Source organism: Anomaloglossus baeobatrachus, chromosome 6, assembly GCF_048569485.1.
Source record: "Anomaloglossus baeobatrachus isolate aAnoBae1 chromosome 6, aAnoBae1.hap1, whole genome shotgun sequence".
NCBI lineage: Eukaryota > Metazoa > Chordata > Amphibia > Anura > Aromobatidae > Anomaloglossus > Anomaloglossus baeobatrachus.
Genome location: NC_134358.1, coordinates 465,824,854 through 465,842,932, shown reverse-complemented (window position 1 = coordinate 465,842,932; position 18,079 = coordinate 465,824,854). Strand labels below are relative to the sequence as shown.

The following is an 18,079-nucleotide window of genomic DNA, read 5'->3' as shown; positions in this document are numbered from 1 at the left end:
GTGTGTGTGTATGCGGTACACAGCCTGATGTGTGTGTGTGTGTGTATGCGGTACACAGCCCGATGTGTGTGTGTGTGTGTGTGTATATGCGGTACACAGCCTGATGTGTGTGTGTGTGTGTGTGTGTATGCTGTACACAGCCTGATATGTGTGTGTGTTTGTGTGTGTGTATGCGGTACACAGCCTGATGTGTGTGTGTATGCGGTGCACAGCCCGATGTGTGTGTGTGTGTGTGTGTGTGTATGCGGTACACAGCCTGATGTGTGTGTGTATGCTGTACACAGCCCGATGTGTGTGTGTGTGTGTGTGTATGCGGTACACAGCCTGATGTGTGTATGTGTGTATGCGGTACACAGCCTGATGTGTGTGTGTGTGTATGCGGTGCACAGCCCGATGTGTGTGTGTGTGTATGCGGTACACAGCCTGATGTGTGTGTGTATGTATGCGGTGCACAGCCCGATGTGTGTGTGTGTGTGTGTGTGTGCATGCGGTGCACAGCCCGATGTGTGTGTGTATGTGTGTGTGTGCGGTGCACAGCCCGATGTGTGTGTGTGTGTATGCGGTACACAGCCTGATGTGTGTGTGTGTGTGTGTATGCGGTACACAGCCCGATGTGTGTGTGTGTGTATGCGGTACACAGCCTGATGTGTGTGTGTGTGTGTGTATGCTGTACACAGCCCGATATGTGTGTGTGTGTGTGTATGCGGTACACAGCCTGATGTGTGTGTATGCGGTGCACAGCCCGATGTGTGTGTGTGTGTGTGTGTGTATGCGGTACACAGCCTGATGTGTGTGTGTGTATGCTGTACACAGCCCGATGTGTGTGTGTGTATGCGGTACACAGCCTGATGTGTGTGTGTGTATGCGGTACACAGCCTGATGTGTGTGTGTGTGTGTATGCGGTACACAGCCCGATGTGTGTGTGTGTATGCGGTGCACAGCCCGATGTGTGTGTGTGTGTGTATGCGGTACACAGCCTGATGTGTGTGTGTATGCGGTACACAGCCTGGTGTGTGTATGTGTGTGTGTATGCGGTGCACAGCCCGATGTGTGTGTGTATGTGTGTGTGTATGCGGTGCACAGCCCTATGTGTGTGTGTATGTATGCGGTGCACAGCCCGATGTGTGTGTGTGTATGTGTGTGTGTATGCGGTACACAGCCTGATGTGTGTGTGTGTGTATGCGGTGCACAGCCCGATGTGTGTGTGTGTGTATGCGGTACACAGCCTGATGTGTGTGTGTGTATGCGGTACACAGCCTGGTGTGTGTGTGTATGCGGTACACAGCCCGATGTGTGTGTGTATGTATGTGTGTATGTGGTGCACAGCCTGATGTGTGTGTGTGTATGCGGTACACAGCCTGATGTGTGTGTGTGTGTGTGTGTGTATGCGGTACACAGCCTGATGTGTGTGTGTGTGTGTATGCGGTACACAGCCTGATGTGTGTGTGTGTATGCGGTACACAGCCTGATGTGTGTGTGTGTGTGTGTGCGGTGCACAGCCTGATGTGTGTGTATGCGGTGCACAGCCTGATGTGTGTGTGTGTGTGCGGTGCACAGCCTGATGTGTGTGTGTGTGTGCGGTGCACAGCCTGATGTGTGTGTATGCTGTGCACAGCCTGATGTGTGTGTATGCGGTGCAGAGCTTGATGTGGTGTGGGGTGCAGAGTGTGGGGCTGTTATTTGCAATGCTGTAGTGATAACAGGTCAGGTGCTGGGGCAGAATATACTGACAGGGAATGTGTGTGCAGGGGGCGGGCAGAGGGTGCGGCTGGACACTGGGGTGGGGCTGGACACTGAGGCCGGGCGGTGCCAGCTGTGACTGGGAGGTTTTGCACAGGAAATGGTCAGTTTGCTGGAGCTGAATGTAAACAAGAAGCTGCACAGAATAAAGGGTGAATTCAAGAGGAACAAAAGTTAGAAAACAAAAAATAACAATGTAGGGGTGTTTAATATGACAATACAGCGCAGATTAGCTTAAACTCAAACATTTTTGTTATGTCGGACAACCCCTTTAATGATTTTTGTATGTATACCCTCTTTCACTTGTAAAGCGCCATGGAATAAATGGCGCTATAATAATAATAAAAAATAATAATAATAATAATAGACATCAATCTGCATATGTCATTCACAGGTTGCCATTTAAAAAGAATAAAGTAGTTAATTATGCTTTTACAAAAAGCACAAAAAGAGAAAAAAAATATAGGTCAACCCAATGGACACTGCAAAAGCTATGCGAATAAGTGTACGTGCCCACGAACAGGACCGCTGCGCCCTAAACGCGGTGGATCCTGACCTGTGGGGCTTTAAGTCTCCGCAGCAGACCGCAGCGGCCCGAACCCTGATCATCCTTTTTATGTCCAGAAAAATTGTTGCGTTTTCATCTATATTGTCATTTGTTTGTCCATTTTTTTTTTCCATTCGCATGTAGTCTGTCTTGTACATCCGTATAGCATCTGTTTTTTACATGAACAATTTAATAAATAATAAAAGACAAAAACAGTTCCCTATCATCATAATTTCAATGTATCCCTGAAAACGCAAGGCATATGGATGGTAATATGGGCAGCCATTGAATTTTAATGGGTGTGTCTGATCCAGAATACGGATGCCAGTAGTGCATGCTGTGATTTCTTTACATGCAGACCATCGGTCTGTGTCTAAACGTGCATTTCCAGTGCTTAAAATGGGATGCGTTTTCAATACAAATACACTACTAAATAAAGTTTGAACATTCAAACACTAGGAAAAAAAACAAAAAAACCCCCTTTAAATCATGCACTATAGTGATAATTTTCCGAAAATGATAATTGAGAGTTAATAATTATATTCTAAATAAAGTAAAAGTATTGTTTGACTCATTTTTTGGAGTCGGAATGGATGTGAGGGCAAAAGGAGAGCTCTTGACCTCACTATAATGCCAAAAACGCATGCTTTGATTTTGACAAAAAAGCATGCGTTTAGCATCAAAAAAGCATGTAAAACGCTAGAAATTTCTTTTAGGATGCGTTTTGATAATTCTCATTGACTTCAATGTTACCAAAACGCTGCTAAACGCTCAAAACAATTGACATGTTGCTTCTTCAAACGTAGATATTTTGACAAATTTTTGTCACAAAAAAATGCAGTGTTTTTGGACGCATCGTGCGCACACTAAATATGCCTATTTACCATAGACTTTGCTTGGAAATCAAAACACATGCATTTTTGCATTAAAACGCTGCAGTTCAAAATGCTGCTGAAACGCATGAAAAAACGCAACGTGCGCACACAGCCTAAGACCCGCAACACACATCCGTTTAATTTGTACGTGTGCGGTACGTATTTGCACGTACCGGAGACACGTACACACGGAGACCCATGTTATTCAATGGTAGATGGCACACACACGTAAAATCACACGGAACGTGTGACAAGTACGTGTGTGCGCTTTTCTACACGGACGACATGTCCGTTTTTGGCCGGCAGCACGCAGGCACGGACCCGCTAAAGTCTATGGGTCCATGCCTGCACGGACCGCACACGGAGTATGTCTGTGTTCAGCACGTTTCGTTTTTTTTTTTTTTTGTTAAATTGAGTATACTTACCTTTTTTCATGATGTTCTCAGTCATACTTACATTGGCGCTCGGTCTGTTTCTTCCCCCGGCTCATACTTACCGCTCCCCGATCACCAGCGCTGCGAGGAACAGCTGTGCAGAGAATGCGTGGCAACAATTACTTTGAAAAAGCTGGCCGCTCATTAATCAATCTCGTATTCCCTGCTTTCCCCGCCCACAGGCGCCTGTGATTGGTTGCAGTCAGACACGCCCCCCACGCTGAGTGACAGCTGTGTCACTGCACCCAATCACAGCAGCCGGTGGGCGTGTCTATACTGTGCAGTAAAATAAATAAATAATTAAAAAAAAACGGTGTGCGGTCCCCCACAATTTTAATACCAGCCAGATAAAGCCATACGGCTGAAGGCTGGTATTCTCAGGATGGGGAGCCCCACGTTATGGGGAGCCCCCCAGCCTAACAATATCAGTCAGCAGCCGCCAGAATTGCCGCATACATTATATGCGACAGTTCTGGGACAGTACCCGATTTGCCCGATTTGCCCTGGTGCGTTGGCAATCGGGGTAATAAGGAGTTAATGGCAGCAACCCATAGCTGCCACTAAATCCTAGATTAATCATAGCAGGCGTCTCCCCAAGATACCTTCCATGAGTAATCTGTAAGTTACAGTAAATAAACACACACCAGAAAAAATCCTTTATTTGCAATAAAAAACACTAACAAATACCCTCGTTCACCACTTTATAAAGCACGAAAAACCCCTCCATGTCCGCGTAATCCACGGATGTCCAGCGTCGCTTCCAGCTCTGCTACATGGAGGTGACAGGAGCTGCAGAAGACACCGCCGCACCTGTCAGCTCCACGCAGCAACTGAAGACAGCCGCGCGATCAGCTGAGCTGTCACTGAGGTAACTCGCGGCCACCGCTGGATCCTCCAACTGTGACAGCAAGTCACCTGTGACTACATCGCTGTCACTCGGGCGACTTGCTGTCACAGTTGGAGGATCCAGCGGTGGCCGCGAGTTACCTCAGTGACAGCTCAGCTGATCGCGCGGTTGTCTTCAGTTGCTGCGTGGAGCTGACAGGAGCGGCGGTGTCTTCTGCAGCTCCTGTCACCTCTGCTACATGGAGCTGGAAGCGACGCTGGACCTCCGTGGATTACGCGGACATGGAGGGGTTTTTCGTGCTTAATAAAGTGGTGAACGAGGGTATTTGTTAGTGTTTTTTATTGCAAATAAAGGATTTTTTCTGGTGTGTGTTTATTTACTGTAACTTACAGATTACTCATGGACGGTATCTCGGGGAGATGCCTGCCATGATTAATCTAGGATTTAGTGGCAGCTATGGGTTGCTGCCATTAACTCCTTATTACCCCGATTGCCAATGCACCAGGGCAAATCGGGAAGAGCCGGGTACTGTCCCAGAACTGTCGCATATAATGTATGTGGCAATTCTGGGCGGCTGCTGACTGATATTGTTAGGCTGGGGGGCTCCCCATAACGTGGGGCTCCCCATCCTGAGAATACCAGCCTTCAGCCGTATGGCTTTATCTGGCTGGTATTAAAATTGTGGGGGACCGCACACCGTTTTTTTTTAATTATTTATTTATTTTACTGCACAGTATAGACACGCCCACCGGCTGCTGTGATTGGGTGCAGTGACACAGCTGTCACTCAGCGTGGGGGGCGTGTCTGACTGCAACCAATCACAGGCGCCTGTGGGCGGGGAAAGCAGGGAATACGAGATTGATTAATGAGCGGCCAGCTTTTTCAAAGTAATTGTTGCCACGCATTCTCTGCACAGCTGTTCCTCGCAGCGCTGGTGATCGGGGAGCGGTAAGTATGAGCCGGGGGAAGAAACAGACCGAGCGCCAATGTAAGTATGACTGAGAACATCATGAAAAAAGGTAAGTATACTCAATTTAACAAAAAAAAAAAAAAAAAACGAAACGTGCTGAACACAGACATACTCCGTGTGCGGTCCGTGCAGGCATGGACCCATAGACTTTAGCGGGTCCGTGCCTGCGTGCTGCCGGCCAAAAACGGACATGTCGTCCGTGTAGAAAAGCGCACACACGTACTTGTCACACGTTCCGTGTGATTTTACGTGTGTGTGCCATCTACCATTGAATAACATGGGTCTCCGTGTGTACGTGTCTCCGGTACGTGCAAATACGTACCGCACACGTACAAATTAAACGGATGTGTGTTGCGGGTCTTAGGCTGTGTGCGCACGTTGCGTTTTTTCATGCGTTTCAGCAGCATTTTGAACTGCAGCGTTTTAATGCAAAAATGCATGTGTTTTGATTTCCAAGCAAAGTCTATGGTAAATAGGCATATTTAGTGTGCGCACGATGCGTCCAAAAACACTGCATTTTTTTGTGACAAAAATTTGTCAAAATATCTACGTTTGAAGAAGCAACATGTCAATTGTTTTGAGCGTTTAGCAGCGTTTTGGTAACATTGAAGTCAATGAGAATTATCAAAACGCATCCTAAAAGAAATTTCTAGCGTTTTACATGCTTTTTTGATGCTAAACGCATGCTTTTTTGTCAAAATCAAAGCATGCGTTTTTGGCATTATAGTGAGGTCAAGAGCTCTCCTTTTGCCCTCACATCCATTCCGACTCCAAAAAATGAGTCAAACAATACTTTTACTTTATTTAGAACATAATTATTAACTCTCAATTATCATTTTCGGAAAATTATCAGTATAGTGCATGATTTAAAGGGGTTTTTTTTTGTTTTTTTCCTAGTGTTTGAATGTTCAAACTTTATTTAGTAGTGTATTTGTATTGAAAACGCATCCCATTTTAAGCACTGGAAATGCATGTAAAACGCGGTCCAAACGTTTATGTGGTAAAAAACCAAATTTGACAATGACAAATTCTGCCAGAGGATGTGTTCATTACGGCAAGTTACCGAACGCAACGTGCGCACATAGCTCAACATTGACTTGCATTGGTCAGTGTGATATTTATATATATATATATATATATATATATATATATATATATATATATATATATAGACAGCACACTGATATATAATATGTTTATCTGAACGAGCCCTAAAACTGTCTGATTTATTTCTGAAGCTGAAAAAAAGAACTCCAGAACTTAAGGGGACTTTACACGCTGCAATCTCGTTAGCGAGATCGCAAGCGATCGTACCCGCCTCTGCCGGTTGTGTGACACAGGCAAATCATTGCCCGTGGCGCACAACCTCGCTTACACCCGTCATACGGGCTTACCTGCCCGGCGACGTCGCTCTGGCCGGTGAACCGCCTCCTTTTTAACACTAGAAGTCCCAGAGAGGGGTCATTTCATATTTCTACCATTGAAACCCTATGGAGCTCGAAATTCCTGGGACTTCTAGTGCTAAGGGGGGCGGTTCGTGCGGCGTCACAGCGACGTCACACGGCAGGCGTCCAATAGAAGCGGAGGGGCGGAGATGAGCGGGACGTAACATCCCGGCCACCTCCCTCCTTCCTCATTGCTGGCGTGCGGCAGGTAAGGAGATGTTCGTCGTTCCTGCGGTGTCACACACAGCGATGTGTGGTGCCGCAGGAACAAAGAACAACATCGCTAATAAGCAGAGAATGATTTTTGGTTTCAGGACGACCTCTCTGCTGCAAACGATTTTAGCCGTTTTTGCGATCGTTTAAGGTCACTCGTACTTGTCACACACTGCGATATCGTTAATGACGCCGGATGTGCGTCACAAACACCGTGACCCCGACGATAATTCACTAACGATATCGCAGCGAGTAAAGCCCCCTTTAGACTTTGATTCTGATGACATTAAAAAATATTCCAAAAATGGTTACACGTGCGGGATAAATTTTCTTATCAGCAGGTAATTGATTCCTTGGTCTTCTGCTTAGATAAGTGCCTCAACAAACAAGGCGATTATGTTAAAAATAGACTAAATTTGTGTAATCAATTCAATGTAACTTGATTATTTTAAGTAATAAATAGCAGGGAAATGTAATTTCTGTCTTCCCCTCATAAATACGGGTAATATCAGGTTCTGGGGGCCTATTTTTGTCTTCTATCAGCGGTGTTCCTCCATTACTCAGTTGAAGTGGATTGTTGTTACTGCATGAATGTATGAACATCTCACAGATGAGTTAAGATTTCCTACATGGATGAAAGCAGATGCTCTTATTTACGACATCAAATACAGAATTAGCACTGGGGTTAAAAATAACCGCTGCTCTATAGTTTGTTACCTACACGCGGATATTTAAATATCTACTGCTATATTCATAAACTTAGGTTTAGGCCATAAATGAGCAACGCAATTACTAAATTGCAAAGAATTGTAATAACTCAAAATTACACTCTCAGCCAAAAAGCATGCTGGCCATTTGGTGTCGCCCAGTGCCTGTAGTTAAAGGGAACCTGTCACCAGATTTGGCGACTATAAGCTGCGGCCACCACCAGTGAGCTTATCTACAGTGTTCCAGAATACAGTATATAAGAGCCCAGGACGCTTTGTGTAACGTAAAAATTACTTGTAATATACTCACGTATGGGCGCCGTCTGGTCCGATGGGTGCTGCTGTTCTCCAGTCTAGCACCTCCTATCTACTGCAATTGTGCCGCCCCAGCAGCGGATCGAACCGCTCAGCCCGGGATGGTGAAAGTCCATGGCTCGAGGGTCTCCGGACCCAGGGGCTTCAGGGCCACACTCTAAAGTAAAAGGGGGATATTTACAGGGGAGTTATAGTTCGTGACACCACCCGTGGTGTGCGATAGCTGGGAGTACCGCCGCTGCCGTTGGGAGTACCCGGGGTGATGAAATGGGGCAGCAAGGTGTTGTTACCCTCCACGGGTAGGGGTATGCCCCGGGACTCTGGATGGTGATAGTCGGTGCCGTGAAGGGGGAAAATTACTCATGTACTCCCTCAGCCAATAAGCAGACGCTGACAACCGGGTAAACCAAGCCTCTGGGTGCCGCTGCTGTTCAAGGGGAGCTCGTTCGGGTCCCGTCCCCTACAGTGCTGCCTGATGGTCCGTGACCTGTCTCCTGGCACAAAGTTTAAATTCACCGTAGTGGCCCGGTAGTCTGGAACTTGCTGGGCCCCGCTCCCCACTATGGCTAAGTGTGGGAGCCTGCTCTCAGGGCTCACGCTTGGGATTTTAGTGGGCTGCTTATATGGAAGGCCCTATCCCCTTGCTGTGCTAGTGCCCCGATCTGGAGCTAGTGGGAACAGTCCATGAAGGCTCCGTTCTCCGCAGGTTAATTGCCGGGTTGCCTGAAGCTTCTCCCCGACCTAGGGTCCGTGTTCCCCGCCATGCCTTCGTTCCCGGACCTGCGATAGGACCAGGCTGCTGACCGTTCTGTTTAACAGGTCCGGGCAACTTGCCTCAATCCCCTGCGACCGGGGGTCCAACTCATCTAGGTCCAGAACACCGTCCGCAACCTAGGTAGCTTCTCCTGGGAGCCACTACCCCCAACCTCCTCCACTTCACTCTACTCCTCTACACACTACTCTACACTCCTCACCTTCCCTCCCTGACCCCTAGGTGGGCGAGCCTATTCCGCTTAAGCCGCCCACTGGTGTGTCTGGTGGATGTGGTGCAGGGTGTCTCTAGGATTTGATTTGCTGTTGGAGGCAGCACTTTAAGATGGGGACCCAGAACCATGAGGGATTTGAATACTGCACTAGAGAGAAAGAGCGTGCAGTACGATGTGACGACCTGATAGTCCAGTGGCGTCACACAATGGCCGTCCTTCTTCTTCACAGGCCCGTGTGGATGACGCGTCCTACATCATGTACCAAGGCCGGCATTGTGCTCATGCGCAGGTGCACTTTGATCTTCCCTGCTGAGGGCATATCAAAGTACTGTAATGCGCAGGCACAGGAAGGCACAGGCGCAGGAAAGGTCAAAGACCGCTTGCGCATGTGCTCTACAATAATTTGATCTGCCCTCAGCAGGGCAGATCATAGTGTGCCTGTACACGACTGCAATGCTGGCCTGGGTGGATGACATAGGATGCGTCATCCACACGGGCCTGTGAAAAAGGAGGACAGCCATCGCAGCAGATAGGAGACGCAGTACTGGAGAGCAGTGACACCCATCGTACCACACCGCCCTCTAGGCGAGCATAATAAAAGTGTTTTTTACGTTCTACAGATCGGCTTAGGCATTTATACACAGAATTCTAGAATGCTGTATACTAGGGAAATGATTCACTTTATCTCTTGCAGGACCTGTGTGAGGTCATACCCATGTGACCCGGTATCCAGCTTTGCTGGCTGAGGTATGACCTCACACAGGTCCTGCAAGAGACAAAGTGAATCGTTGTATAATACATATGCTAATTCTAACAGAAGGAGGGGATAACTATGAATATATTATCTGATCCTCAGCTGCTGTCACTCAACAAGCAGCTAATTTTATAAATTTTACTTAAATTTTACTTTTTTGGATTTCAAAACCTAAAACATCCAAGCTGACCACTACAGGTATGTAGAGAATCAGCCTGATAGTGCCAGTATAGCACTGGCTTTACCTTCTATACAGTCATATGAAAAAGTTTGGGCACCCCTATGAATGTTAACCTTTTTTCTTTATAACAATTTGGGTTTTTGCAACAGCTATTTCAGTTTCATATATCTAATAACTGATGGACTATTTCTGGATTGAAATGAGGTTTATTGTACTAACAGAAAATGTGCAATCCGCATTTAAACAAAATTTGACCGGTGCAAAAGTATGGGCACCCTTATCAATTTCTTGATTTGAACACTCCTATATACTTTTTACTGACTTACTAAAGCACTAAATTGGTTTTGTAACCTCATTGAGCTTTGAACTTCATAGGCAGGTGTATCCAATGATGAGAAAAGGTATTTAAGGTGACCACTTGCAGGTTGTTCTCCTATTTGAATCTCCTATGAAGAGTGGCATCATGGGTTTCCTCAAAAAAACTCTCAAATGATCTGAAAACAAAGATTATTCAACATAGTTGTTCAGGGACGGATACAAAAAATTGTCTCAGAGATTTAAACTGTCAGTTTCCACTGTGAGGAACATAGTAAGGAAATGGAAGAACACAGGTACAGTTCTTGTTAAGCCCAGAAGTGGCAGGCCAAGAAAAATATCAGAAAGGCAGAGAAGAAGAATGGTGAGAACAGTCAAGGACAATCCACAGACCACCTCCAAAGACCTGCAGCATCATCTTGCTGCAGATGGTGTCACTGTGCATCGGTCAACAATACAGCGCACGTTGCCCAAGGAGAAGCTGTATGGGAGAGTGATGCAAAAGAAGCTGTTTCTGCAAGCACGCCACAAACAGAGTCGCCTGAGGTATGCAAAAGCACATTTGGACAAGCCAGTTACATTTTGGAAGAAGGTCCTGTGGACTGATGAAACAAAGATTGAGTTGTTTGGTCATACAAAAAGGCGTTATGCATGGAGGCAAAAAAACACGGCATTCCAAGAAAAGCACTTGCTACCCACAGTAAAATTTGGTGGAGGTTCCATCATGCTTTGGGGCTGTGTGGCCAATGCCAGCACCGAAAATCTTGTTAAAGTTGAGGGTCGCATGGATTCAACTCAGTATCAGCAGATTCTTGACAATAATGTGCAAGAATCAGTGACAAAGTTGAAGTTACGCAGGGGATGAATATTTCAGCAAGACAATGATCCAAAACACCGCTCCAAATCTACTCAGGCATTCATGCAGAGGAACAATTACAATGTTCCGGAATGGCCATCCCAGTCCCCAGACCTGAATATCATTGAACATCTGTGGGATGATTTGAAGCGTGCTGTCCATGCTCGGCGACCATCAAACTTAACTGAACTGGAATTGTTTTGTAAACAGGAATGGTCAAATATACCTTTATCCAGGATCTCATTAAAAGCTACAGGAAGCGACTAGAGGCTGTGATTTTTACAAAAGGAGGATCTACAAAATATTAATGTCACTTTTATGTTGAGGTGCTTACACTTTTGCACCGGTCAAATTTTGTTTAAATGCAGATTGCACATTTTCTGTTAGTACAATAAACCTCATTTCAATCCAGAAATATTACTCAGTCCATCATATATGAAACTTAAATAGCTGTTGCAAAACCCCAAATTGTTATAAAGAAAAAAGGTTAACATTAATAGGGGTGCCCAAACTTTTTCATATGACTGTACGAAAATCCTGGTGATTGGTTCCCTTTAAGCACAGTCAAGCCAATGGACAATGAATGGCAGGAGCCATGTTTTTACTCCAATTTTGATTGAAATGAATGGTATTCCCTTGCTATCTGGAAAACACAGATTACAAAAAATATTAGAAAAAGTGAAGTCTGAACTTGACTTCCCTGCCATTAAAACCCCTTCACATAGGGTTTCCTCTCTTTGTACTGGAGCATACAGACTAGGAAAAAAACCCCCATAAAATAGAATGGGCAAAACACCAGAGATGTGATGAGCCGGTTCAATCACTCCAATTGACAGTTTGCTATTTTTTAATCAGCCTGATAAGAAGTTCTGCCAAAAAAACTGTAGAAAACAACCCCCCAAAAATGAAAAAGCCAGGATAAAAATAGAAAACAAACCACATGGTGTATCAATGGTGCATCCGGAGGAACCCTAGAGGCAAACTAAATAGTCTTGTTCACGCTGGCATTTTTTTATCATCTACACTTTTATGTAGTAATTTTACAATTTTCAAAATGTTTTTTATTTTTTCAAAATCAATTAGTCCCATTGAACACAAGAAGGGATCTTGTGTCCTCACTGCGAACAGTAATGGCCATGCCTGAGCACTACACTCCATTCATTGACAAAGATAGAGGAGAATCATCACTCGACCATCTCTATTACGCCTCAAGCAAACGTCCGTTTTTCATATAAGTGTTCTGCCCACATTTTTTATGGATAAAATACGTACTCATGTGAACACTATATATGTTTTTAATGCGGATTGCAAAAAAAAACAAAAAAAAACGAGACGTGCCACGTGGTATTTTGAGTCACAAATCTAAATCACCCATAGAATTCTATGAAATTTACAGGCAGCTTGCGGATCCCATCCATGTGTTGTTTGAGATTTTAATGAGTAGGAAAAAGTTTGCAAATATTTTTTTTATCTGGCCTTCAATGGTAAAAAAAGACACATGGATCTGCTCCGCAACACTAAAGAAAATAGGTGTGTTTTTCTGAATCACTCTGGGGTCATATGACCATATATTCTCCATCCGAGAAAATCGGTGCAATTATGCTAATCAGACTGAGTTTCATCAGTTTGGGCGGCACGGTGGCTCAGTGGTTAGCACTGCAGTCTTGCAGTGCTGGGGTCCTGGGTTCAAATCCCACCAAGGACAACAGCTGCAAGCAGTTTGTATGTTCTCCCCGTGTTTGCGTGGGTTTCCTTCCACACTCCAAAGACATACTGATAGGGAATTTAGATTGTGAACCCCAAAGGGGACAGTGTTCCTGATGTATGTGTAGCGCTGCGGATTATGTTAGCGCTATATAAAAATAAAGATTTATTTGATCAGAGTGGGATCCGTTTTTCTCAGATGGTGAATAATAATAATAAAAAATTCTTCATCTTCTCTATTCTGTCAGTCCATGAAAATCGGACTGGACTCAGATGTCATCAGATTTTTTTTACACATTCATAGTCTTGAATGGTCGAGTGCAATCCGATTTACAGAGGCATAGCGTACATGCTGCAATTTTTTTCTTTCCTTGGACCACTCAGTCTGAGGATAGAAACTGGACATGTGAAATTGAATAACGTTGGTCCAATGTTTCGGTGGATAGCACTTGTTCCGAAAATACGGTCATCTTCAGGAGCCCTATGGGTACATGCCCACGATCTGGACATGCTGCATCCTGGACGCAGGGTGTGCTTTCCTGCGGGGCTATGAGTGTTCTCCGCAGGAGAAAGCAGCGGCCTGTGCCCAAGATCCGAGTTTGGGCCGCTGCGGACATTGTGTTCTTCTTGCGGAGAATACTCGCGTCCCCGCATGTTGGAAGGCCACGACTCAGGTCAGTTTACGCTGTGGTGAACAGAAGAACAGTGGGCAGGAGATTTCTATAAATCCCATCCACTGTGCTTGTACTGTACAATGCAGCGTTTTGGACTCACTCTGCGTCCAAAACGCTGTATTACTGATTGAAGACACATACCCTAAAGCCTTCAAAGGACTACTGCTCCAACACCCCCCAATCTTTTGAGACGTTAGGATCATACATTTATCATTTCACTGTTATTCATGGCCTAAGCCCTTTAAGGATGAATTCACACTTGCCAGATTTGTCGTAGAAATTTCCGCAGCTGAAAATCAGTTCCATTTGGATGACTGCCGCCTACAATCTCACACCGGTCAATGTCTCTTCGTTTCAGCAGATTTATTAGCCTTTTCCCTATCTTTAATTGCTGCGAGCAATCTTACATCAATACCTTCTGACACACCAGCTAGAAATCCCTGTACTAATGGACAGTCAATAAAAGTGACATAACTGATGTATGAATTATTAATCTACATGTCTCCTACTTTTATTAAAAAAAATCTAATAAAATTCCATTTATGTTGCTGTAATATGTGGCCCCCTCCTCTCCACATCACACTACCTGCTCGCATGGCTGTCTCCTTATTACTGCCCCTACCACAAAAATCTCATAAACACAACTCACATCCATCAATACAAATGTGAACAGTGATGTGAAGAATGCGAGCGGTCCCAACCTCCGGGATGAAGAAAACGAGCACTAACTGAGAGGAGACTCGTTAATTAAGTATCTGTCCCCAGCTGCTGCAAGGATATCCAAGCTGTGCACCTACACGCCAACCACTGCTTACAATGGAAAGCAACGATGGACGGCTTACAATGTTATTCCTACAGAACGTCCATAAACAGCAATTATTTATTAATATTTATCTTATTTATTCATTCTATTGATACCTGAAATGTCATACAGCTACATGATCAGTTGGTTCAGGCGTGACCGAATGTACAGTCCGCAAGATCACAAGTCATCTCACCAAATAGGTCAAAAAAGCCAACTGCCCCTACAGCACCAGTATCCACAGAAGGGGTCAAGAAAGTCTAATTTTTACATGGTGTTATCTTAACATCCGTAGAGAATTCATAGCAAACCCCATAATGAGAAATTAAATAGTGAACCCCTAAAATAAAGTCAGAACTCATAAAAAACTCAAAAGTATATCAAAGTCAAAACCCCACTGTGATCCTTAATGGTCAAAATTCACAGTGACCCCCTAAAGAAAATGAATGACGCAAGTGGAAAATGAAGTCAGACATCATACTGACCCCAAATGTAAAATAAATGACGCCCAACTGGAAATAAAATTAGAAGTCGATAGTGATCCTAATGTAAGATGAAGTCAGAACTCACAGAAACCCCAAAATGAGAAACCCATTGGGATCTTAATGTCAAAAGAAATCCGAATTCACGATGACCCATCTATGTACAATAAAGTCAGAATTAATAGTGACACCCCAATGTCAAATGAATGACCCCCAATTAAGACAGAACTCATAGCAAGTCCAAATTTTAATGAGTGACCTCAGGGTAAAAATTAAGTCGTACATGATAGTGACCCCAATGTGAATGACTCACCCCCGATGTAAAAGTCAGAACCCAGCGTGACCCTAATGTAAAGGGCAGGAATTATACAGACCCCAATATGAATGAATGACCCCCCCCCCCATGTAAAAGTCAGAACACAGCGTAACTAACTCAAATGTAAATAAATGACCCCCCAATAAAAATAGAATCAGAATTCATAGTAACCTCCCAAATGTAAATAAAGATACATTTATTGTAAATTATATTATTATTATTATTATTATTATTAAGTGGAAAATGAAGTCAGACCCTATATATAACCCCCATGTAAAGCAAAGTCCACCCCCCAGTAACCTTCATAACTATATATCAGAACCCATAATGATTCCCATGTAAAACAAAGACCCCATAATAAACAGCACCGTGACAGAGCGACCCCTGAGTTTATGTGCATTGAAGTCAGGGTACGTAGTAACACTTAAAATAAACACTAATGAGACTGAATAATCACCCCCATAGTAGTCGGAGAGCACAGTGACCCCCGTAGAAATAGTAGATATACCCTAATGTTAGCTCACTAGTCGGATGTCTGTAGTCAGATCCTATAGCAGTGTATCATGTACATGACCCCACAGTGACACTAATGCCTTCCATAATGACCCCTGACATTGCCCAGTGACCCCCATGCACTTGGCACTCAGATCCCTCATGTATTCGGTACTCAGACCCTACAGTGACCCCCATGTATTTGGTGCTCAGACCCCACAGTGACACATATTGACCCCTGACATTGCACAGTCACCCCATGTACTCGATGCTCAGACCCTACAATGACACATATTGACCCCTGACATTGCACAGTGACCCCCATGTACCCGGTGCTCAGACCCCACAGTGACAGATATTGACCCCTGACATTGCAGTGACCCCCATGTACTCAGTGATCAGACCCCACAGTGACAGTTATTGACCCCTGACATTGCAGTGACCCCCATGTACTCAGTGATCAGACCCCACAGTGACACATATTGACCCCTGACATTGCAGTGACCCCCATGTACTCAGTGATCAGACCCCACAGTGACACATATTGACCCCTGACATTGCACAGTGACCCCCATGTACCCGGTGCTCAGACCCCACAGTGACAGATATTGACCCCTGACATTGCAGTGACCCCCATGTACTCAGTGATCAGACCCCACAGTGACACATATTGACCCCTGACATTGCAGTGACCCCCATGTACTCAGTGATCAGACCCCACAGTGACACATATTGACCCCTGACATTGCACAGTGACCCCCATGTACCCGGTGCTCAGACCCCACAGTGACAGATATTGACCCCTGACATTGCAGTGACCCCCATGTACTCAGTGATCAGACCCCACAGTGACAGTTATTGACCCTTGACATTGCAGTGACCCCCATGTACTCAGTGATCAGACCCCACAGTGACAGTTATTGACCCCTGACATTGCAGTGACCCCCATGTACTCAATGATCAGACCCCACAGTGATAGTTATTGACCCCTTACATTGCAGTGACCCCCATGTACTCAGTGATCAGACCCCACAGTGACAGATATTGACCCCTGACATTGCAGTGACCCCCATGTACTCAATGATCAGACCCCACAGTGACAGATATTGACCCCTGACATTGCAGTGACCCCCATGTACTCAGTGCTCAGACCCCACAGTGACAGATATTGACCCCTGACATTGCAGTGACCCCCATGTACCCGGTGCTCAGACCCCACAGTGACAGATATTGACCCCTGACATTGCAGTGACCCCCATGTACTCAGTGCTCAGATCCCACAGTGACACATGTTGACCCCCTGACATTGCCAGTGAGCACCGTGTACCCCAGAATGACACATATTGACTCCTGACATTGCACAGTGACTCCCATGTACTTGGTGCTCAGACCTCACAGTGACCCCCCCCCTGTACCCGGTGCTGAGACCCGCTGTTACCTGAGTGTCGGCTCCGTCTCGGCACAGATCACTGTCTCTCCGGCAGCCGGCAGGCACAGTCACATAGCAGGGGGCGCAGGAAAGTTTTGGGGTCCGCAGCGCGGAGTGTCAGGAGGGCACTGAGCTCCGGAGCACACGCTCTTGCCGCTGCTGTTCTGCTCTTCCTTCAGCGCTGAACTCATAAACAAAATATGTTGCTTTTCATGTTCAGTTCAAGCACATCCTCTGCTGCCCGGGCTGTGCCCACTCCAGAGACTGGCAGAGCCGCGCTGACACCGGGCACCACACCACGGAGAGCGGAGGCAGCACAGACGGAGCAGAGCCAAGTTGTGTCAGCTGAGAGCAGCAGCATGAAGGAGCAGCCCGGCACTGAGCTGTGCAGTCCCCACAGGCTGCAGCTCCTCTCCTCCAGGAAATCCTCTTGTCACTCTCTGGCGCCCCCTCCCTCCTCAGTGCTGCACCTCTCACTCTCCTCAGGCTCCGCTATGTGATGGAGGCTCCCCATAATAAGCTGAAGGGGAAATTCAGGGGACACACTTTAACAACTTGCTGATATTCTTTGTCTTTTCATTCCTCATCATTTAAAGACCTCTGCTTGCTGTGAGAGCATGACAACTTCCAGAAGCAGATACAAAACAGGCTGTTATAATAAAATACAATAAAGGCAATCGTGGAGGAAAAGAATCATTTTATCAGGAGTACGGGCCATTAAAGGGAACCTGTCATGTCCCCAATCTCTATAGGGATAATCCAATGCTGTCCGGCTGCTTATTGCAGATGTGACTTTGATTGACAGCACGCTCTGCCAGGACGCACTGCACAGCCGCTGTTAATAATGTGTTACAATGAAATATACATAAATCCAGATGCGTATGATATTATTATACAAATATTAATTATCTGATAATATGTTCCTGATACTTGCTATAGACACTAATATGTATAACATGTTAGATCATAATTACATCTCATGGCATGGGTAGAGA

The 18,079-nt window shown here is 45.4% G+C and overlaps 1 protein-coding gene across 1 annotated transcript in view; it reads right to left on the bottom strand.

The window, feature by feature from the left end:
* RFTN1 (raftlin, lipid raft linker 1) overlaps positions 1-17,618 on the bottom strand; it is a 562,445-nt gene extending 544,827 nt beyond the window's left edge. Inside the window, exon 1 of the mRNA XM_075315305.1 lies at positions 17,094-17,618. The gene's annotated coding sequence lies outside the window, so the exon portion shown is untranslated. The remainder of the gene's footprint in view (positions 1-17,093) is intronic.
* Positions 17,619-18,079: the final 461 nt, after the last annotated feature.